Source organism: Colobus angolensis, unplaced genomic scaffold (genome assembly GCF_000951035.1).
Source record: "Colobus angolensis palliatus isolate OR3802 unplaced genomic scaffold, Cang.pa_1.0 Scaffold302, whole genome shotgun sequence".
NCBI classification, from domain to species: Eukaryota; Metazoa; Chordata; class Mammalia; order Primates; family Cercopithecidae; genus Colobus; species Colobus angolensis.
Window position 1 is genome coordinate 2150598 of NW_012116289.1, and position 24836 is coordinate 2175433.

Consider the following 24836-nt stretch of genomic DNA (forward strand, 5'->3'; position numbering starts at 1 on the left):
AAAAAAAAAAAAAGAAGTCTGTGTTGCTTTAGCCTAGGAGGAAGGGCATTATTGTAAGGGGATTGAAGTCAGAGGCATCTGCTGTATCCCATTCTGCTCTCCTAGGATATGGAGGTGAAGACAGGAGGCTGTAAGGGAGACTGTGTGGCAGATGCAGGGGAGATGAGAAATGCCTAGGAGAAGAAAAATGAAAGTGAGGAAACACGAAGGTCTTCTGCAGGTGCAGCTAAGTCTTGAACATTGACTAAATTACTGTATTGAAAAGAAGGTAATACTTGAGTGTTTCAAAGTAATTTACCCCCTTTGGGTCTCTGGTGTGAGTGGGTGGGGAGGGTGGGGAAAGGGCTTTGAAGTCTTTGCCAGAGGATGTGGCTGGGGGTGAGGCAAGGAGCTCACTTTGCTTACTTCATCATCTTGCCTAATGCTCAAGGGTTAAAGGTGATCATTCCTATGAAGGTAACATATGCCTTCTAGATCTAGGACAGTGGATACCATTAAGGTTCGTAGCTCAAGCTTTGTAAACACTTTTTGGTGCCTGAAACCATCCAAGTAGATAATTTGGTTTATAAGACATTCTGTTGAATTTGGAAAATGTGGTGGATTAATAAACCTTCTCTGCATCGCAAAGCCTGGAGTGTTTGCTACTAATTGTGCAACTCTAGTTCTGGTTCCTTCTAATCAACCAGAGAAGTATTTTTTAAGCTTAGGGTTGTAACCCGTGAGTGGATCATGGTATCACTTTAGTAGGCCAAGACCAGCAGTTTAAAACATGAAAGAGAAAAGTGTGGAAAACAGAATTTCATAAAACAGACACCCAGTCTTCATGTCAAAGTATTTCTCAATGTGGCTAACAATTTTTAAAGTCTGTTTCATTAATTCTGGGGAAAACTACATCTGTAACTAACTTGCCACGGATTCTGATGAAGATGTTCTAGAGGGCTATCCTTTTAAGAAATACTTAGCGATCTCCTTTTAACAAAATACTGTTGGTTTAATCCCCCTGCAAGAGATGCTATTTCCAAATGTTGAACCAGATGCAGTTCTGTCAGCTGTTGACTTAACTTTTAAAAATGCTACTATTTGTAGAACTTGCCAGTGTGCTAGGCCCTGATGCTGCCATCTTGGAGGAACTAGAAACTCAAGTGACATGCTTTTCACTTTAGTGATGCAGAGAGGCAGTAGCTCCCTTTGCAATAACTCTTTAACCTTACTTAGAATAAAATCGACAGGATATCTCCTTTACTCACCAAGTTTTAGTTTAGAACTTTTGAGGTCTTTGGAAATTTACTCTGCTCAACTTCTCCTGTCCCATTTTAGTGTTCCCCATATGAATGATTCTAATTACGAAGACAGTTGTAATCTCTTCTGGTGGCAGCCACACTGCTGGGATGCATGATTAGATGAAGCATTTTAGCTGACCTGGGCTTGGATTGGCTGTCGAAGGAAGAAAGTCAAAGGCTGACAACTCAGCCTGCGCAACATAGCGAGACCACATCTCTCAGAAAGTTAAAAAATTAGCGGGGTACGATGGCATGCGCCTGTAGTCCCAGCTACTTGATAGGCTGAGGCAAGAGAGTGGCTTGAGTCCAGGAGTCTGAGGCTGCAGTGAGCTGTGATCGCACCACAGTGCTCCAGGTTGGTTGACAGAGTTAAGAGATGGGTAACCCCATCTCTTAAAAAAAAAAAAAAAAAAGTCTGGGAACTTCTGCACTGCCCACAATGAAAGGATCATGAAGGACAGTCATTCCACAGGGTGTGGCTCCCAGGACCATGTGTGTGGCCACGAAAGCCTTCCAGTATGCCAGCACAGCATTTTTAGGTTCGGCAAAGCCAGCCTGCATGTACAATGCACACACTGGTTGCAATGCTCAGTTCCCTGGATAATTTGGGTTGTCTGAGTGTTAACAATTGGAACTTTTCTATATTAGCCAGAACTAAAGCCTGCAAAGCCATATCAGGATTCCTGATTACGTTAACAACTTGTGTGTTAGTGCTATGTTTTCTAACCTGTTGCAATATAAATGCAGGTATGGTATGAGCAGAGTTTGGTCACTGGCCTGAGGTGGGATGAACAGTTAAGTATCAGACAGGACTATGTGTGGGAGAAGAAATGCTAGCTCATCAAACAGAATTAACTACAGTAACAAACTGGCATAGTGCTGAGTCGAGAAATTAGTCACATGTATAAATAGAAGGAGATGATTCTCAGTGTTCCGGGCCCCCACAAACACTGATTTCCAGAATCTGAACAGAATTATTATTGGAACTTCAATTTTAGGAATTGAGGCTACAGTTTTGACTGCTTTAGTTCTAACAGTTAAGGTAGGAAACAAAACTTTCATCAGTAGAAAACACTGGAAAGGCACAACTTGCTAGACTATAGGAATGCGATGTGTTCAGTGGGTTGTACTCTGCATAAGGAACGGTGGTTTGAGGGAATGATAATCAGGTAAGCCCTATAAGGCATTCTCTTGGTGGAGTTGGAGTCACAGGATCAATGCGACATGTTTCTCTGTGCCCTGACACACCCTTCCTCTGGGGATGCTGTTTTGGAAATGATGGGGAACAATCAGAATAGTATTGTTATCCCATTTTACAGATGTGGCTTGGAAGAATGAAATGTCACAAGGATGCTTAAAGAGTGCATCTGAGCCTTAAACCCATTTTTTCTGACTCATTTTACTGTGTTACTTCTTTCTGCTGTACCATGATGTCTGTGCTGGTTAGTTCCTTCTTTTGTTGGTTCCCTGGACTGGCCAGCCTCTGAGGCCAGGATCCCATGTGGAGCTATGCTTCAGTGGCGTCCCGAGAGGCTCTTCACTCCTGTGGATCCTGCACACGGGTGTGCCCTGGGTTGCCGTGGTATCCAGGGATGTCTCTGCTGCCACTGCGTCCTGGTTCTTCAGAGTCAATCCCTCTCTTTGGGTATCTCATTCTAAAGTTGACCTTAATTTTGAGAGTCAATGGATTCTTCTCTCAGGGACAGTATGCCCATCAACCAACTTCATGATATTGAAGCGTATGAGCCAGAATGCAATTTATTAATAAAAAATGAGAACAGTATTTGCCAAGAAGAATGGGCATCTATTCTTCAGCCAATATTTTTCCTCTCTGGATGAGTCATGGTAAAGGCAAATGCATGGAACCACCTGGGAAGGAACCAGTTGGAAGGGAAATATACTTGACAGTGTTTTCCAGCTTATTGTAACTTTTGCTAATTCTCTTGTTGATGGATTCATACCAACTAAGGAAACCAGAGACAGGAGTCCTTTGACTGGGACGGTTTCTCCTTTGGACGAGGCTGAGGCTAATTGTACAGTTCTTTTTCTACTTGTAGGCTGTTGGCCATTTTACTAACCCATTATTTCAGGCAGTGTCAGTCTCAGTGCTGTTGACATTTCGGGCTGGATGATCCTTTGTTGTAAGGGCTGTCCTGTGTACAGTCGAATGTTTACTGTCTTCCCTGGCCGCTGTTCACTAATGCTAGTAGCATTACTTGTTTGTGACAACCCCAGATGTCTCCAGGTATTGCAGATTGTCCTATCAACTCTCCTGTCCCCAAGCTGAGAACCGCTGCTTTGTCTTCCTGAGTTAGCAAGACCAGTTGTGTGTTATCAGATAGTCCAGACTTTCCACAGCAGTTATAAGTGCCCTGGTTTTCTACTTACTGGTTATTCCTTAGAGTCTAAGGTGGTGTATTAACAAATGAGAGGGCTCACTCTTTATGTTCATTTCTTTCCTCCAGCTCTCCAAGTTTCCTTTCTAGCTCTCTTCCCTCCTATATTGCAATTGTTCCTCTAATCCAAATGTTTTTCAAGTTTTGTTTGCATGTATGTTTCTTCCTAGTACCTGTGACTGAAAGACACTGTAACCGGTGAGTTTTTGTCTCAGTTTCTTAAAAAGGGTTTGAATTCTGACCACTAGTTACTGCCTTGACTTTACATAATGGCAATAAGATAAATGAAATGAGGAAGGTAGGTAGCAAAGCTCAGCTTGGCTTGTTCAGAGGCCTTTGTCATAAGACAAAGGAAATGTCTGTGTGGGAATGAGTTAAGTGAGTTCAGCGCCTCCTCCTTTGCTTGTCAAATCCACCTTGACTAGTTGGATAGTAACAGATATTGATATTCCATTAGTGTGACCAGGACATTGTAGCAGGTCAGGGAGAAGCCTTCAAGGTACTGCTTTATGCGAAGTCCTTTCCCACTTTGTCCATTAGATTTCTGTCCTAATCTTGCCACGTTAATTTTCTTATGTAATTATCTGTCGGCCTTTTATTTACCTTCTCTGCTTGGCTGCTATCATAGTCCAGAATACCATCAAGTGGCTTAAGTGCCATAGAAATATTGCTGGGTTATAGACTAGCTGTGACTCCCCAAGGCAGCTGCCTTCTTACAAGTCACCAGCCCTATACCAACCCTCCACCCTTCCTTCCGCCCTTTGTGCCTTTTTTTTTTTTTCCAGTTCAGAATTGCACTTAGAGCACCAGAGTTTTGTGCTGTGGGGTTCAGTGGCAGAGCTAGATGAGCTGTATTTTCCAGGCTGCTACACACAATTACCCTTAATTTTGAAGAGTAATCCATTTCAAAATAATTTTTTTTTTCTGTTTTTGGCCTCTTTAGCCCAAATGCATAACCACAGCTGACTTTACCCTTGGCCCTCAGAGCATGTGGCTTGGGAGGTAGAGCTAGTGGAGGAGTTTGGTCAGATTGCTCATTTTTGGTCAAGTGAGGAGTGAATTCCAATAATGTTCAGTCAGGCTGGTTTTTACTTGACTCCTGTCCACCCCCCAACTCGCCCCACCCCACAGATTCCTATATATATATATATTTTTTTTGAGATGGTGTCTCACTCTGTCGCCTAGGCTGGAGTGCAGTGGCATGCTCTTGGCTCACTGTAACCTCCACCTCCTGGGTTCAAGTGATTCTCCTGCCTCAGCCTCCTGAGTAGCTAGGACTACAGGTGCCCGCCACCACGCCCGGCTAATTTTTGTATTTTTAGTAGAGACGGCATTTCACTATGTTGGCCAGGCTGGTCTCAAACTCCTGACCTTGTGATTGGCCCGCCTTGGCCTCCCAAAGTGTTGTGATTACAGATGTGAGCCACTGTGCCTGCCCCCTAGATTTCTTTATAGCGGACCTGTGCCTCACTTATTCCAATTGTGGACCACTCTGGGAAGTGACCACTAATCAAAAATTTTGATATATTAAATAATAAATGTCCTGTACATATGTGTGTGTGAGAGAGAAAGACAGACACACATACACACACACCCATGCAGCTCTTCTAATAATGAAAGGCCTTTAGAAGCAAAGAAACAGTTATATCAGCTGCTAAATCCTGTTTTCTCCAGTGCTGTCACTTTTATAGTAAGTCAGCACAAATCACATGAAATTAAACATTTTGTCAAGGAATGAATATGTTTCCATCATCTCTAGGCTTACTGCACTGCCAGGAAGCGACTTCGACTCATTAGAACTACTTTCTCAATTACTGTCCATTCTCCAGCTGAAGGTTTTTGAGAAACATTTGCTTGGATTTATATGAGAGAAGCACAGTAAAGCTTTATTTTTTAATTGTAATATATTTTAAAAACAGATGTTGGGTTTATCCTTAAAACGTATATAAATATTTTCAAGCCAAACTATTGCTGGGCTTATAGCCCTGATCATAATGCTTCATTCAGTCATTCAGTCAGTCTACAGCCATTTTGCTTGCAATTTGTATGCTGTAGCCTGGGCACTCCATATGTGGAGAAGGGGTAGGGAGGGCTGTAACAGGCAGATCTGTTAAGAGACGGTCATAACAGTATGCTAAAGGTATGTTTACCGTGATTGCAGATCACAGAGGTAGGTGTTTACAAATGAAGTGACTTTTAAGAAAGATCTGGAAATCTGAGTATTAAAAGAAAGAATATGATACGTCCAGGGAATATAGCAATCAGGGTGGTGGAGGACAGTCTGGAAGGGGCTTTACATCAGCAATCCCAGGAGCTGGGCATTTGGATTGAGCAGAAATGAAAGCCAAAGGGTTTTAGGCAAGGAAAAGATGCAGTTGGATTCCAGTGAGAGCAACCTGGAGGATAGATTAGATGATACAGCTGGAGGGAGGGGCAGAGGAAAGATGGGAGCTCCTGCTAGGCCTGTCTAAGTAAATACATGTTCTTGGTCAGATGAATAAATAAACAAAGCAGTGTGCTTGCTGTGCCAATGAAACTTGGAGACAGGTTGCCCAGCCCCCACCTTCCAGCCTGAGCCCCTCAGCGGGTGCCAGCCAGAGTCTGAGCAGAGGGAAAGGAGGGCAGGCCTGCACACACCGTGTTTGCCTGTAGATATTGATGATAAAATTAAATGATTTGCTAACTGATTGGATTTGGGAAAAAGGAAAAGCAGTCTTTGTGGTTTAAAGCGACATAAGCACATACTTGTTAATGGAGGGTTCAGATCTCCTGTTGAGTACACAGCTGGGTGACTTCAGGTAAGTTAGTGACCTTCCTTGGCCTCATTTTCACATCTTTCAAATATAGGTAATGTAAGTCCCTGCCTCTTTAAGTAGCTGAGATGATTAAATGCAATCATGATTGTAAAGTAGCGTACCCTAAAAGCATTGGGTTGGGTTTGCTATTATTATTGAGGTTATTATCACTGATTCAGTAGTTTCTATTCAGGTTCTTTATTAAACTATCTTGCTAAAATCATATAAAAGCATGCATTTTGTATTTAATTTTCTTCAAGTGACCTAGGTAACTCCTCCTAAAGTCTTGACTAGAATTAGTTTGCTTAATATGTCTTTTCTTCAAGAAAACAAGAAGAAAGTTGGGGTTGGCAGGGAAAGAAGAGATGTTGGTCAAAGCCAGATAGAAAGTTTCAGTTGGATGTTGGTCAAAGCCAGATGGAAAGTTTCAGTTAGCCAGGAGGAATAAGTTCTGGTGATTTTATTACACAACATGGTGGCAATAGTTAATAATTACATATTGTATATTTCAAAACAGCTAAAAGAGGGGATTTTAAATGTTCCCACCACAAAGGAATGCTAAATATTTGAAGTGATAGATATGTTAATTCGCCTGATTTGATCATTCCTTAGGTATGCATGTATCAATACATCCAATCGTACCTCATAAATATGAATGATTACTATTTGTTAAATAAAAATGAAACTTAAACCAGTACAGGAGAAGTACCAACTGTTAAAATACAGACTGGAATGAGTTATGATTGACTGTGAATTAAAATAACTGATGTAATGACTCAAGTTAGCAATTTAGGGTCCTCAAGTGAAAGCTCTTCTAAATAGATATATGTCCAGTTCAATTTGAACTAACCTGAGATTTTACTGTTTTATTGTATTATTAATTTTTTTTACTTTGGGGGGAGAGAATGGAGATGGCTCCACTGGAGCTCTTTCCCTTTTCTTGATTCCAGCTTTTGGGGCTGTTTGCATTTGTCCAATTGTGCACAGGGGCCCTGGGAGAAACCCCATGTCACTGGAGTAACAGTGAAGGAGCAATTGGCAGGACTTTCATTCAGTTGAACTGGGTTTCATATGATTATGTTACATGTAAAAGAGGGTCACTGGGTCCAATAATGTTTTGGAAATGTCCCTTTTTGAATCATTAGGAACCTTCCACCAAGTAGGGGACTGCTGAAATGTTCATTGGCAGATGGGTGGTTGTAAAGTGTTACATTTTCTTCTTTAATCTGAGCCAGATGATCAAGCTGCCAACCAGATTAGAAATTATCCTGGGGATAAAAGTAGAAAAATAAAAGAAGAATGTCTGTAGTCCCAAGTGTATAGACCCAGTGTGGCCCCATTGTCCCAGCACATTCAATTACACCAGCTTTCACTTTCAACGTGCCCTGGATTGGACAATTCATTTTATGGCCACCTAAGTAGAAGCCACCTGCTTCCATTTCCAATCATCGTCTCTGGCTATGGCCGGTTTGTTTGGGTGCTTTTTCCACTTACTGCTTCTTCAGGAAGGCAGCAACTAGCTTACAGGCACACCAGCTCATTAAGCAGTAGCTCACGTACCCATTAAACAGTCACTTAGTAACAGCTTTTAAGGAGTGGGTTGAAAAGAGAGAAACCTTACTCTAGACACTAAAATGCCCTGGATAGAAGTAGGGGTGTCAGACAGCCATGTGCCAAACAGAAACTGCTTCTCCAAATTAGTGCTTTGAAAATGATGTCTTTTGGTCTCCACCTTGACTTCCATTAACTATAGTCGTGAAAATCACTTGTCTAATGACTGTATGCAAATCTTTATTGGACCTGACAAATACACAGTCTTCAGTGTGAAAAAATTCTGGTCACTTTCTTTTACCTAGGAGAGTGGTAAACATGGGTTATTCAGCAGCTAGAGTGTCCACTGCGTAGCAACGCCTCTTTTCTATATATCAGGATTGGTGTGTACCTTGAAATAGAATCCAGTGGTAAATATATGTTTACCACTGCGCGATCGGGGCAGCAAACCATTACCCCAGCTGTAGCTGACTGCCTGAGGATGGTAGAGAGAAGAGCGCGTAATAGAGATTCCTTTATGTACCCAGTGAGACAACCTTCCACAGTCACAAGCATTGTCATCTAATTATTGTCAACTGGTACAGGGCCATGTTGAATCTTTTCAAATGTGTTGCTAACAATTCTAGCATGTGCAAGTGTGTAATGAAACAGTCTGAGACTCGGCGTCTGGACCTGGGAATGATAAGACGGGCAGATGAGGGTGTCTGAAAATACAAGAAGTTGTGAAAATTCTCAGATTTGTTTTTATCTCAACATATATCTTTAAGACAATTTTTCATGACTAGATCAAAGCCAGGCCCAGAGAAATGGCATACCAGTAGTTTTAATGTTGAGTTTCACCTTTTCGAAACCCAGAAGTTGTATTAGGAATAGTTGGGTCCATCCATTAGAAGTGATAAGTGCTTTGAAGAGTATTGGATCATATGCAGGGGGAGGGAAACCACCATAGGACTTTAATCCTTGGCTGGGGAGAGACTGCTGCCTTTAACTTTCAGGAAAGGGATCAGAGTATTTTAAATTCTTAATTGCTACTGTGTGCCTGAATTTGTTCCAGCATTTGATTCGGAAATACTCTTTATTTTTCTCCTTTTTCTTTTTCAAAGCTAGTCAAGTGAAGCAGTGGTAGTGGAGAAGGAACAAAGCAATCTGTAACTGGTTATGATCAATTAGTTGTAAACACCTTAGCACTTGGACCAAACGGAAATATTCATTTGTTAATTCACAGGTATTTATTGAGCACCTGCTGTGTACCGTGTGGTGTACTAGGTGATACGTAAACAATGGTGAGCCTCCTTCCGAGAGAAAAATAGGCCTGTTGTTGATTTCAACAACAGCTGGGCTGCTTACACACTAGAGGAGGAAGTATGCATTGATCAAAGGATCACACGAATAAGTGTGATGTTTGAAGTCTGCTAAGGGCTGTTGAAGGGGGAAGTTACTGATGCTGGGGGAGCCTACAACAGGGAGATTAATGTAGTCAGGGAGGTCAGGGAGGAGGGTGAAAGAATGTTACTGGGTACAGACAACTAGCACATGAAGGCTGTGTAAAAGGCTGACCTTGGATGTTGCAGGAACTGGGGAGCAGAGTGCCTGAGGCAGGGAGCACTCCAGCCGTGGATTAGACTGGAGAGGAGGGCTGATTGGGATCATGGGGCTGAGCTTTTATCAAAAGGGCAAAGGGAAGTCACTGAAGAGTTTTACCCAAGGGAGTGACGTGATCAGATTTATGCTTTGAAAAGATCCTTCTGGCTTCAATGTGTAAATTTTACATCATTTAAAATTGGTCACAATGTGACTGTACAATCACTCCTGTTAGAATCTAACCATTTCTAAAAGAATCAATGTAGCCACTAGTGTCTTCTTTAAATTTTAAACAGCAATTTAAAAGAGTGATTTAGCATGGGTAATGCAACCACTTAGGAATGATGAAGTACCTAGTTCTGTGGTTCTCAGACTTCAGAATGCTTAAGAATCACTGGGGACCTAGGAAACCACATTTTTAGCAGCCTCTCAGGTGATGCAAGTGCACGTGGTCCCAGACTTCACTTTTCTCTTCTTTCAAGAAGCATCATCCTAGAAAGTGGTGAGTAAAAAGAAGTTATAAACCTCAAGGTACCACCTAATCAGGCAGCTAGAAGAGGATGGAACCTCCTTAGAACCTCCTATTGCCCAGGTTTGAACCTGGATCTGTTCTCCCAATCCTGGGGGGATTTTCTTCCAGTGCACCTGAATGGATTCTAAATCCTTTGAGTTACTTTTTTCATTTGTTTTCTAATCCTTTCATATGCAGCTGTTTTCTCAGGTCTGTGGCTCACTCTCTGTGTGTCTCTGATATTTTACTTTTCATCTTTGTCGCCATTTAATAAAAATCTTGTTCCATAAGTCCCAGATGAGATTTGGGGGCAGGCAGGGGTTCTGAGGGGGTGGGTTAGCCTGGCCTGATGAGGAGGGGAGATGAGAAGCCCCTCTGTAGATGTTACTTATTTTGCCCCCTGCAGCAGGAGACAGGGCATGTATAGGGGAGACTCGTTCATGATTGCCAAAATAGGGAATTGTTTTCAGAGACATAAAGACTCAGGGACACCAGGAGAATTCGCTTTTGAGGGGCTTTCCCTGAGGCACCCTGCTCTCTGGGTCTTCAAATACTGCCCGTCTTCAAATACTGCTCAGAAGCCATCAGTGAGGGATGAGGTGGGCTCATGATTCTTCCCTTGCAAGTGAGCATAAGACCCCAGAATTCCTAATCAGGTGAAATCAGGTTGAAATGAATATTAAGGGGGAACAGCAAGCAAAAGAGAAGTCATGCCAGAGGTGTCCGGCAGTTTGTTGGGCTGGGAGAGAGAGGCCCCTGGCTTCCTTTGTGAGTGAAGTGCCTGGATCACATGATATGAGTGGATGGTCACCTCCTCTGGGAACCTTCCGTGACTTCTGGCATTTGCTCCTTGGACACATGAAGTGCTTCCCTGTGCTGGCATTGATCGTGCTGTTTCACAGTCTCTTTCATGTCCTTCTCCCTGAGTAGCCTGGAGGGCTCATGGCAGGTGTTCCCAGGCTGAGCCCATAAGAAGTACTCAGTAAATGTCTGTAGACAGAAGCACTATTTTTCATGCATGTGAGCACTGCGTCCTTTTCACAGTCCTTTAAAATGGTTTCTTCGTCTCTGAGTAAGGGCCCTGGGGATACTCTATTTAGGGATGTCTGGCATGTAACTCTCGCTGTTCCCAATTTTGCTGAAGACCCAAGGTCACTGATTGAGGAGCCTCTGGGTGTTGGAGAGGTACACGGCCGTGCAATGCCCTAACCCTAGGAGGCAACAGTGACTGCCTTAGTGTCATTCCACTGTGCCAAAATCCACTCTAGATAAAATGAACATTACAGAAGAAGAAACCAACATTTTGTCATTGTGTTACTCTCTGCCGAAGTATTCTTACTTGCTTGTCTACTTATAATTCTCTCCTAGTCACCCAGGAGCCTACAGGGCATAGACATTTGAAGACCATAACTGGAAAGAACATAGCAAACATTTCTTGGCTTTTCATCCTTTCATCCACGGTTCAGCCAGTGTTGAATTTGAAGCGTCTGTTTCTTCCTTCCTCCCTCTCCAGTGCTTGTGGGTGACTAGGCATCTGTGATACACATTGGGGGCTGGGATTTTTACCACATGTGTGGTTACCCACATTTCATTTATTACATTCTGAGAGCACCGTGGCCTTGATAATTTACGTTTCTAGGCTATAATTGCATATTATTTTTCTAGCAGCTATCAAGGGTTTCAGCTAGCAATTGAAACTTGATAGTGTCTTGGCTCTCCATTGCTGGAACAATTTATCCTGATATTCAAGTGCAGAGCTGAGCCCATTTCTTATAAGCCAAGTAGCACACACATGGTAAACCCCCAACTTAAGTGTTCTCAGTTCACTCTGGAAATGGAGCATACAGGCCTTTGGAGCTGCATTCTCAGACCTTTTATATTCCCTTTCTCCTTCAGTACAATAACCGAACAACTCCTTGTTTCCCCATTGTGGAGAACCTGGCAGTTGCTAAGCATGCCTATTCCAATTATGCATTCCAGAACTTAAGAGATGACCACAGGATGAAGTGTGGGACCCACTGGGTCCACTGTGAGGTGGACCTGAACTAAAACTTCATAGATCAGGCCAGGTGCGGTGGCTCACACCTGTAATCCCAACACTTTGGGAGGCTGAGGTGGGCAAATCACCTGAGGTCATGAGTTCGAGACTAGCCTGACCAACATGGAGAAATCCCATCTTTACGAAAAATACAAAACTATCCAGGCGTGGTGGCGTATGCCTGTAATCCCAGATACTCGGGAGGCTGAGGCAGGAGAATCGCTTGAACCTGGGAGGCAGAGGCTGTGGTGAACCGAGATTGCACCATTGCACCCCAGCCTGGGCAACGAGAGTGAAACTCCGTGTCAAAAACACCAAAAAACAAACAACAAACAAAAAAAGAAACAAAGAAACTTCATAGATCACCTGGCCTCCATAAATCCGTACTAACTGAGGCCACAGTGATGTTTTGAGTATTCTGGAATCAGTGTTCATTCAGAGCCATTGTCCATTAGTTCCCAAAACGTCTGATTTTTCCTTTTTCCTCAGTGCGCAGTTACCCTGGTAAAAGGTTGTACATAGGTCTTCTTGGGGAAGGCTGGGAGAAAGATTAATGAATACACTTTTGACAGTGTACCAGGGTCCTATTTCAAAGGGACCCAGCCTTGCTTTCATTCTAGTTGAGCCCGTATAAACTCACTGTAAACTGACTCTCAAGTCTGAGGATTGGTTGAGGGACGATGACTGTTTTTATGATTCAGATTAGACTTTTGTTCACTTGACCTAGAACTTTTCCACTTATACACATCAAGTACAAATTTAGTAGGCTTCTCATCTATTCCCAATTTTTGAAACACTATGATCATCCAGCCAACAGTATAGCCCTGTGCAAGTTAGACTATTCTTTCTTTAATTAATTATTATTATTATGTTTTGGAGATATGGTCTTGCTCTGTCACCCAGGCTGGAGTAGAGTGGCATAGTCATAACTCACTGCAGCCTTGAACTCCTGGGCTCAGGCCATCCTCTCACCTCAGCCTCCTGAGTAACTAGAATTATAGACACGCACCACCATGCCCGGCTAATCTTTTTATTTTCTGTAGAGATGAGGTCTTCCTGTGTTGCCCATGCTGGTCTTAAACTCCTGGCCTCAAGTTAGCCTCCTGCTTTGGCCTCCCAAAGCACTGGAATTACTGGAATGAGCCACTGCACCTGGCCAAGGTACACTATTCTGATTGCTTTGTTGACCTTGCTGTCCATTAAGGTGACTATGCCACACTAGAAAGTGCTCAGTTAGGCTCTGTGCCTGTTCCGAGGCTTTGTCCCATTTATTCCCTTAGATACTTCTGTGAGCTGCCTTGTGGGATCCAGACCCACACAGATCCAGGTTGAAATTAATCACCACTCACTTGCTCTGTGACTTGGGGGAAATTTGTTAAGTTCTCATAGCTTCTGTTTCCTCTTATATAGATGGAAATGATGCCAGTGTGTGGTTGTCAAGATAAAATGAAAAAATATAATCAACAAACAGCAGAGTTCTTTGGCCTCGGCCGGCACACAGTAGATGTGAGAGGATGTATGAGTTTTGAACCTCTGCTCCAAAATTCTGTGGCCAGAGGCCGTCGCTGGTTGAAAGGGATGGAATTAGGAGTCACCGGTGAGCTCACAGAGCACACTGTTCCTGTCTGGCTTCTTGTACCCTTCAAGTTTGCTGACAATCTGAAACAGATGCTTGATTTCAGCTTTTGTAGAAAAAAAAAGTCATTTCATTTGAACAGGTTGTGTCTGCAAAAAAATTTCACAGCATTTTCTGTCCTTTGAATTAAGACTTAAATTTCAAGTTTGCTGTGTTTTTCAGTACCGCAGTTTGATTTCTGGATTTTGGTTTTTTTGTCTGTTCAGAGAAAATAAGGTCTGTCTGGGAGAGGCGACCTTTTTTATACTTCCCATAGCCTCTGAGGAGTGCCTTTTGTGAGCCCTATTTGTGGACTTCATTCATTAACTCATTCTTTGAGCACTTGAGGCCAAGAAATGATGATACATGTGGAGTGCCTTTGCCCTCTGCAGGGGACGATGAGGTTGCAGTGGGCACAGCTGTAATGTGTGGCTGATACTCTCATGCAGGCAGAAACCAGGTGGGGATGGCAGAAGAGGCCTGTGTCCTGTTGGCCAAAGACGTGCTTCATGGAAAATGATGTTCCTGGTGGAGCTCTTCGGGGACTGGTGGTCCAGACATTGAATTTGGAATCAAGAGGCCAGGGGCCTATTCTTGGGACTGACCGTGACTATCATCTGTGCTCTCCTTCAATGCCAAATTTTTCTCAGCTATTTATAAATGTGGAGGGGAGGGTGCTAGATGTGATTGATGGATCCCAAACACAAATCTGTAGGTCAGTCAGCTGCATTCAGAATCATCTCAGCAGCTTGCAAAAACTAGAATCTGGGATCTCATCACCAGAAATTCTGATTCTGGAGTAATTTCCTAAAATCTCTATTTATACAAAGACTCTCTGCACCAGGTAATTGTAGTCTGAAGCCCCCTTAGGGATGCCCTGAATGTTTTCTATGTGCCTCTTCCCTCTAGTTCATTCCTTATCCTTCACATCCTAATGCCATCTTAAATGTCTTTTTCAGAAAACCTTCTTGGCCTCTAACTGGGCAGCCCTCCATAGGGGATTATTAGTTCATGCCTCTGTGCAAGAAAGAAAAACAAAAACAAAATGCATCGGTTCATTCACTTCTCCCATCTCCCCTGCTGGCCTGAGAGCACCTGAACATAGTGATGGTACTGTAGCCAGTCATCTGTGCATCCTGTGTGCTCTGCCCACTGCCTGGCATGTAGAATATGCCCAGGAGGGGATTTTCAGAGCTGACCAGATGGGAGAGTGGTAAAACTGAAGATCAGCCCTTTTCCCTGCCTGTTAACACCTCTAGGAAAGATTTAAGAGATGTTTCAAACAAATCACTCCAACGTATTTGGGATTGCTCATTGTGATGCCTGGTCTGTGCCAGCCTCTTCCCACCACATCTATGACTGTTACAGAGGTAACTATTCCATCTCTTAATCTGCAGCACCCAAAATGGATGTGAAATCACTGAAGGAGGTAAGCGGGGAAGAAGACAAGTTGGATCCTGACAGTTTAAACCCAGGTGTTTTGCAAATCCTTCCAAAATATCACTTGGCTTTTCCTCTCTATACCTCTTCCCTTGCCCAGTTGGAAAAAAAAACAAACAAAAAAACCTGCAGTACGTGTGCCCACATCCTCCTCTGGATGAAATAGAGTTGCACAGAGAAAAGGAAAGTTGATTTCCTAGTTATTCTCCCACACACAGAGTTCTGGGTGGCACCATCCCACACTATTTGCATCACTGAGGTACACACTCTGCCAAGACTGCATCTTAAATTTAAACACATTTTGATGAAAATAGAGAAAGGCTGAGGAAGAAAGGTTAACACTTCCCCATAAGAGGTGCGTAAGCACTATGCATCGTATGTTTTTCTTCTGGCTCTTGGATTAAGGACAGAATGATAATTAAAAAGTAAAAAGCTGATCTTCTGAGCAGCAATTAATTTCAGGATTGCTCTTTCATCTGTTGGGTCTTTGCATTTCTGAAGGTGTGGTGGAAAATATTTCCTAGGGGTCTTTCTAATACACATTTTCATTTGATTGTTTTGATCTTTAGGCTACATGTTGACTTAAAGAAAAGCCAATATTACAAAAAGCAATGTCATCGCAAGGTTCTGTATTCTGATTGTCGCTCTGGTGACACAGATGAGATTGGCTCCAGGCATGTACACATTGGTTAGCTGGTTCTGCCCAATCCCTGTCAGGAGTCAAATGTTCCATTTAGTCAAGACTGCTAAGCAGCAACATAAACTGGATTCATTAGCTCAAGTTCTGAAACTCCTCTTAAAAGCTATTTTTGTACTCGTGCTACTTTAATATTTAGGGACAGGCTGCACCATTTTCTAGGTGCCAAAAGTGATCACTCAGTTTTTTCTCATTAGGTACTATTTTAGATTCAAAAATGTTTTATTTTTTATGGACTGTCTTGTGCCTTTGACCTAGCTCTCTTTTCCCTGGGTTGTGTGTCCTAAGAGGATGAGGTTTATGATATTAATAATACCTGCATTATTAATTCCTTTCAAATGAAACCAGCTGTCTCTGTTCCCCTCCAACATGTGTGCGTGCACACACGCACCCCCCCACACACAGACACATACACACACCCCAAGCATACATCCTTCATGTAGATAAAAAGATAAAATGCCTTTGGGGTATCTATGGGGATAACTTATTTTTCTCCCCTATTGATCAGAATGCATGGAGGCCTGGGAAACTCTGCTGGAGTACCCAAAGCCTCCAAGCTGGCAGACTTGAGCACTATTGTCTTTATTGCTTCTTTTAGCAGGATTTTCCTGGGGATGGTGAATGTGCCATAAAGTGGGGCCCACAGGCCTTGCAGAAATGGAGGAGCATGCCATTCACAGAAGAAATGAGCTGTCAGCTCCCTTCTCCTCTTACTATAATTTGCTACAGCCTAGAAATGAATAAGTGACAGCTATTAAAAGGGCTTAGGAATAATTGCAGTTAAAAGCAAAAATAACGATATTATCCATTGCCACTTAGGCTCACTTTTACTTTTGAAAAGGCTTAATGTTTGGAGTCCATAAAATGTTTGCAGAATATCATCCTGAGTCATTTTGTTTATGACTAATCTAAAATATTTTTATAGGTTTTCAGCCATCCAGTAGTGGTGTTGGTTTTGGTGGCATCTGAAGGACGGTGATATTCCTATTGGAGTGATCTGTGACACGTTTCAGTGCTGGTCACTGCTGACCCAGACTGAGGTGACAGGATTCTTCCATGCAGAGCTACAAGAGTTCTACAGCAGGTGTTTTTCCTGGAGGGAGAGCAATGACTTTTTGTGAATTTTAGTTTTAGAATTTGAAAAAGTCTCAGCCTGAAACATATCTTTAAAAACGTCTCCTCATATCTCAGCGAATGTAGCACATCACAGAGATGTCACTGTATTCTGGAAGTTGATGTCATGCTTTCTTTGGAAAGCCATCGAGTCATCTCCACACCTTCTGTGATCTCTGATGTTCAGATGTTTAGTTTAGCAACTAAATTTGAATCTAGTTTCTAAAGAAGACCCCCTTGTGGTCTGAACTACTGTATTGCCTTAGGAGGCTCAGGTTAGTGTTTGCAAAGGTTAGTTTGTGATTTTTTTTCCGGGAAAAAAAGATGCAGAATCTTTTTAGTAGAAGGATCTTGGATGAAAATCCTGAGTAAATGTTTCTTGGTGTGTGGCAATGAAAATGAGTTAGGTATAATGGTGGCTTTTAAGAAGTATTTAAATAGTTTTTTATTCATTTTCATATGTCTTGGAAAAAGAATAACAAGGACATCAAACCTGTGATTTCCTAGATTTCTTTGTTTAGGATGAGACTAACATGCAATAATTGTAAGAGAAATACTGAGTAAAATAGGGCTGGGAAATGGTATTTGAAGAAACTAGAGTTTGGGAAACACTGATGTAAACCAAAACCTGGATTTTGTCTGTGCCACTTCTGAGGCAAGACAAGGACTGACTTGTGAAAGTTTACCTGTTGGTGACTTTGAAACTGGAATCCAGATGAAATGCTGGTATATTTGTGAATAATAACAAGGAGAGCTGACCTTTCAGATCGTCTCCTGTGAATGGTACCAAGTGATTTATATATGCTATCTCATTTAGTTCTCACTACAGGCCTTTTCTGAATTAATTACTACTAGTATTTTATAGCAAATACAAGATGGGTGTGGTGGCTCACGCCTGTAACCCAGCACTTTGAGAGGCCAAGAGGGCGGATCGCCTGAGGTCAGGAGTTTGAGACCAGCCTGGCCAATATGGTGAAACCTTGTCTCTTCTAAAAATAAAAAAATTAGCTGGGCTTGGTGGTGGGCACCAGTAATCCCAGCTACTTCAGAGGCTGAGGCAGGAGAATCGCTTGAGCTTGGGAAGCGGAGGTTGCAGTGACCCAAGATTGTGCCACTGTATTCCAACCTGGATGATTGCTGAGAATCCATCTCAGCAGAAAAAAAAAAAAAAGAGAGAGAGAGAGAGAGAGAGAAGACAACTCTAAGTTTAGAGAGGTTGAGTAACTTGCCCAGGGCCATAGAGCCAGAAAGAGCTGAGGTGAAGGAGGGACCACACCTTTGTCCATCTTAGCTCCCTGAGAATAGTTCACATCAAAGAAAATGTTGAAGAATGGATCCTTTTGTTGGTGCTAAGCTGCTAGGCATGAGGGTCCAGAGCCTTGTTCTGGAGACTTGCAAATGATGATTTTTATAGCCTAATAGGAGAGGGGGACTCTGCCTAGGACATCCCCTGAGAAGTTCTCAGTATATCAGCATATTACAGATGGAGAAGACTCAGATATTAGCTTTCTTCTGTAATATTGATGATTTTCAAAATCACTTAACCACAGGTTCCCTTTTTCTCCAATAAAACCCATTACATTTTGCAGAACCAATACTCTGTGGAGCACCTATTTGGGGAACCTAACGTTTTAAACTCATTTTACACATGGGAAATCTGAGGTTTGTGATTACTTGGCCAAAGCCAAAACTAGCTGTTGGCAGAGCTTATGTCATTAATTAATTTATTCATTCAACAGATAGACATGCAGTGCCTCCCATGTGCCAAGCATTCTGGGAATTGGTGGTATAGCATTGAACCAGTAGACAAGACACAGATAATAGGAGCCACATGTAAATAATTTTGGATAACAATCATCATGGACTGAATGTTTGTGCCCACACCCCGACCCCTCCAAATTCTTATGTTGAAATCCTCATACCCAATATGATGGTATTAGAAAGTAGGGTCTTTGGGAGGGCCTTAGGTTCTGAGGGTAGAGCCCTCTGGCATTAGTGCCCTTATAAAAAGGACCCAAGAGAGCTCTCTGCTACTCTTTCTACCATGTGAGACATAATGGGAAGTTGGCAGTTCACATCCCAGAAGAGCGTCCTCACCAGAACCCAACCCTGCTGGCACTCTGATCTCACATTTTCAGCCTCTAGAACTATGAGAAATAAATTTCTGTTGTTGATAAGCCACCTAGTCTATGGTACTTTGTTAGAGCATCCTGAATTGACTAAGGAAACCATTAATCTATGAAGACTGGAAACCCTAGTATTTCCTGGGTCTTCTCAAGGCAGAGGGCTTGCCTTTTTCATCTTTCATCTTTGTTTTCCCAGTTTCTAGTATGAGGCAGCAATAACACAGGCTCAATAAATATTCGTTGAATAAGCTGTTGATGGATTGGAATCTTTCCCATTCTATAACAAAATGGTTTATTATTACTATTATTAAAAATAATAATATGATAATTATTAGTTCTGGTGTATATTACCCTTTGGGAAGTTTAAAACAAAATGTTCGAGAGGTCCCCAGATTGAAATAGGTCTCTTGGTCAGCCTTGCTAAGAAACCTGGTTCTGAACAGCATTGACCTCGAATTCTCATTACAGGACAGATTATTTGTGAAATGAGTAATGTTTGAAAATCATCTCTGTAGGTTTTTCGGCATTCCTAAATTGTGTCATTGGCTGGAATTTTCAGATCACAATCATATTTTGATTCCCAGGCTTTTGGCCATTTTACTAATGTGCCAGACTCTCTAAGGCCTAGCCCAATTGCTAATATTGACGAATTCTTAGGAGTATATATAGTTTGTTCAGATGCAAAACGGATGGGACTCAGAATCTTATCAGCTCATACCTGTGGGTGTGGGGCAATCCATCCATCTGCCAATTTTCTAAACTATGTAGCCTACCGTGAGATACTGAATCCCTGCCCATGAGTACTGAGAAGGACTCACGGAAGGATGATAGCTTTCTTGGCATTACTTGATTCTAGCATCAGAAAACTGGCTAATATTAGTACAGTATGAGAAGTTTTTAGTCCACTGGACTGGACGTTTGGAGCTGCCCAGGTGGTCAGTGCTGGCAGGAAAGGTAAAGAAGATCAAAGCATATGCTTTTCTACTTGCCTATCTTTTTCTTCAAAGAATTTGTGGCTGACGAAGACCGTTTTGCTCTGGCGGAAATGATGATCTGTTGGTGGCATGTCCTGGCCTCTTAGTTCTCTTTGTTGTCCTGGGAAGTGGGCAAGTGCCCCACTGGACCTTGATCTCTATTCCACAGGGGACTCCCTGCTTTAGAAAGACCCTTACCCATGAGGTCCGAGGATGACCACCCAGCATAGCCCCCAGCAAGTACTGACACACACTTCATCCAGAGAGATCATTTAGTTTAAGGGAAGGGCATCATCACTCTCAGAGATGGGTATTTTAGTGATTAGAAATGTGGCTTCTCTGGTAGAAGGCATTCATTTTTTTAAAAAGAGAAAGGATAATGAATCGGACACTATCTGTCAAATTCTTTGCTAGGTTTCTTGTGGAAACCTAAGTTTTCCCAAGGCAGTATGTCCCTGAAAAGAAATTGATTTTGGTATGATCCATAAAGCCATGCAGAGTGAAATAAACTACTGACAGAAAAGGGACAAACACATATATAAAAAAATAGGAATCAATGTTTCAAAAATGAAATACAGTAGAACACTGTGAGGTTTTTGTTTGTGTGTTTGTTTGTTTGTTTTCTTTGAGACGGGATCTGGCTCTGTCATCCAGGCTGGAGTGCAGTGGCACGATCTCAGCTCACTGCAACCTCCGCCTCCCAGGTTCAAGCGATTCTCCTGCCTCAGCTTCCCAGGTAGCTAGTATTACAGGCGCCCACCACTGCGCCTGGCTAATTTTTGTATTTTTAGTAGAGACGGGCTTTCGCCATGTTGACCAGGCTGGTCTCAAACTCCTGACCTCAGGTGATCATCCCAGCTTGGCCTCCCAAAGTGCTGGGGTTACAGGCGTGAGCCACCGTGCCTGGCCAGCTGTGAGTTTTATTTAGCCTCAGAAGTATCTTTAGACATTAGGTAAAGAGACACAGGCTTAATCATATCTGTAGTTTACTGTAGGTTATAAGAGGAATATTTGATGAAATTATGACATATGTTACTGAAGGGAAATGGTGCCATGTTTTTCCCTATATATTTTAGAGTGATAACCTGTAACACGGAAGACGTTGGTGCCTCACTAAGAGCATGGCACCAGGAGCCTGAAGGAATGGGACCTGAATCCCATTTTCTTCGTTTACCAGATACGAAAATATAAACAAGTTAGTAATGCTTTTGAATCTCAATTCCCATCTGTAAAATGGGGGTAACAATACAGATCTCTAGAGTTTGCTGTGCAGACTTAACAGGCTTGACTCACGGGATGTGGCCAATAAATGGTAGCTTTTGTTATGAACTATAGGTAGAAAAGTATCTAAATGGTTTCCCCCAAGCCCAGAGAGTCTGAAGTGGCCTTTGGAGGTATCTTCAGACATCATGACTTCATTTGGTGTGACATCATGCTTGTCTGATTTTTAGATTTCCAAAGAAGTCTTGCAGTGCGTCACTACTGGAAAACATTTTGGAGTTTACACAATCAGTAAATGAATTTTAAAACCGTTTTTTTTCTAAGTAGGAAGGTAAGTGTTGCCCGCTTCATCTATCTACTTGTAGACCTGTCTAAGTGTTTTAAAATCCATCACAACATTTAAAATTATGAAAGCCATTTGCTTCATGACTAAACAAAATTCCCTGAAAGTCTTGTATATTCCTGCGACCAGCTGAATCCTCTAAGAGAAGCAGGAAAACCACACGAGCTTCTCTATTAATGTTGCTGATGTGCTGTGACTTGCACCAGGTCCCTTAGGCCAAAGTGAAGCACAGATTTTTTTGGGGAAAAAAAAAGCTGATGAATTAAGCCAATAACTCTAACCTCTTGGCCAGAGAAATGTAAATTCTTTTTCTAAACTCACAGAAATAAGACTTCCAGGGCTGGAAAAGACTGATGAATAATGCAGGCTCATTTCCCCCATTGAATTTATTCCTCGATGCTATGCATATAATGGATAATCAATAAATATTGTTTGCCTCCTTTGTGTAGCTGTTTCAAATTGGGATGAGGATGAGTCTGTGGTGTTGAAGTAGAGGAAAGCTAATTTTCTTATCCTGGGATAAGCTTTAATCTTGTTAGCCAGATGTTCTAAGCATGAGAGCTAACCAGTCAGACGAGACCACAAATATCTCAGTTGCACAATGCAATTGGCTTGGGAACTGCATTCTTTAAAGGTCATCCTTTGTATGGGGACAGAGGCACCCCTTGTCTACATTTTGGGAGGATAGGTTGGCTTCCTGGTCCCACTCAGGTCAAAAACACCACTGCCCGTCACTTTTGGCCCCAGCTCCTTGTGGTTAAGTCCCACTGCATTGTAAACTCCAAGCAGAGGGGCCAGTTTTGACCAATGAGAATGGTTAACGCTTCTGGCCAGCCCTCTTCTGCTGAAGTCTATAATGCATGGCTGTTTTTATCCCTGTCTGTTGGAAGAATATTCAGAAATCCATTGCAATCTCGTTTTGATAAAGCCTTTAATTTTCCACCCCTTCCTTTTGCAACTTCATCCATTTGCTGCATATTCAGCCCCTAAGAATCCAGGAATGAATTGATGTGCTGGCTTCAAAACAGCCTGGCGTTTAGAAGTTTTGATTATATTCGAGAATCTCCAGGCTTGACTGTTCTTAGCTTTGATATCATGAGGACTATCCTCACAGGGAAAGACTTATAGTATCTGGGGTGAGAACATTAATTGTGGCCCAGAGGAACATGTGATATTTTGGTAAGGTGCTTGAGGAAGTTGTTGGATATACAGCAGAATGTATTTCGGAAGGGTGCAAGCAATTTTGAGGCCTTCTGGCTGATCATTGCAAAATGGGTGAACACTGGGAGATCACAAAATATGTGGTGGGCAAGGTAAAAAGAATGTCAAACTGGATGAAGAAAGAAAACGGGGAAAAGCTATTTGAGAGGAAACTTGGCATATACTTAGTATTTGTGTCTGTTTTTCTCTTGAAATAGGCTGATGTGCTGGCAGAGGCTTCTGGCTGTTGTCAGAGATATGAACATCTGTGCTCCTTCGCAGAAAACTCAGGATTCTAAAGTGTTTGGTGGAAATTGTTTAACTCTGCCACTTGCTCCGTCTCCTCATTAGGAAGAGCTTAGTCTGTACTGCTCAGAGTGTACTTTTAAGAGGAAGATGTGGCTTAGGGTTCTGGGCTTCGCTTTTACATACTGCGTGGCAGAAGCAGGTTTCCAGCAATGAAATCTGAGGCCATCAGATACAAGTGTGCACACTTGGTGTAGATCAGTTTGCTTGCTTGAGTTGGAAGTAAGAATTAAAGATGCCGAATTAGTAAGGCAGTTGTGATACAGACATCCAAAGAGAGCCAGCAGGATGGACAGGTCATTTGTGGCTAAGTTTTGGAAGGCTTTGCTTTAGTCACTGTAGTTAATGCTAAAAGCTGTTATAAATGACCCCAAAATTTCAGTGACAATACAATAAGAGTGTAGTTTTTGATCACTTTAAAGTACATTCTCCTTTTCCCCTAATTAACTCTGCTGTTCACCAAGTACTCTAACAAAGTGGTGAGTGGAGTTACACAGGGCATCAATGTCTAGCCAGCATGCCACCTTCCTTTAGCCAGAACCTAATCCCAGCTGTGGCACATGCAGGAAAGGCAGGGCAATGTAATTTAGCTCTGTGCTTGTGGAAAGTGTCACTGCTTTATTGAACACAGCCTCGAATGTTCTTCCTAGACAGTGATGGATCCATCCACGTTTTGTGGAGCCCACTTTATGAAAATAACACAAAATTGGGTACTAAAGTGAATGGTTTATTTAGAATGAGAATGGGCAGGGCTCAGTCAAGTGAAAGGCTCTGAAGATTATTATTTCTTAGCTTCATGGTGATATATCTCTGCTCCTAATGGCCCAATATAAAATGTGTTTTTCCCCTTCTTACAACCTAATAAAACCATCTTTGCTAGGTGCCCCCATGGAGCACTTTGTGCCGTTGAAGTGTGCCAGGGCAGCTATTCTCACATTGCCCTTGGAGTGAACAGTGCTGCAACATTGCTGGGAGGCAGTTTGGCTATCGGTACTGAGAGCACAAGACTCGTCCTGTGCTTTGACTCAGGGGCCTTACCTCTCAGCCTCGGAAAGCCCCCAGTGATTTATATTAGGTATGTGTAAATCATGAAAACATCCTCATTCTCCAAAGACAGGTAAATGGTTGAATTATATCACCATGCAATGGAATATTGCAGCAATTACAAATGATGATAAGATGTTTTGTGCAAGGGAAAATGCATATAAGTGAAAACAGCATGATGTGAAATAGTGTGAACTCAATCGTGTAAACATAAGTAAACTAAAAAATATTGAAATGAATGATATGAAAATGTTATCACTGGTCATCTCTGGATGATCGACATATGACCAAACTTTATTCATCTTTATAGTACTTTTTTCTTCAACTCCATTTCCCTGCATTTACAATACAGACAGGCAAACACAAGGCCTGGCCTGAGGTGCACATGGTATAGGTTTACTCTGCTTCCTCTTTCTCTGCTTCAGTCAGTGTAAGAATACAGCCTTGGTAAGCACCAGGAGGCCTCATCATTTTAGTTTTCTGCATCCAGCTAATTGTATACAATTATTTAAATAATGATAGTTCTGACCCTTCCATGTAAATGGCAATATTGCAGCCTTAATTTGCCCTAACATTTTACTGTTTCCAAAGTGTTATCACATATT

At 42.2% G+C, this 24836-nt stretch overlaps 1 protein-coding gene across 3 annotated transcripts in view; it reads left to right on the forward strand.

The window, feature by feature from the left end:
- Positions 1-24836, forward strand: part of ELMO1 (engulfment and cell motility 1) — a 586055-nt gene that overhangs the window by 4548 nt on the left and 556671 nt on the right. Inside the window, exon 2 of one of the 3 annotated variants that reach the window (XM_011950143.1) lies at positions 13032-13055. The exons of the other annotated variants lie outside the window; for them this stretch is intronic. The gene's annotated coding sequence lies outside the window, so the exon portion shown is untranslated. The remainder of the gene's footprint in view (positions 1-13031; positions 13056-24836) is intronic. 3 annotated transcript variants of the gene reach the window in all.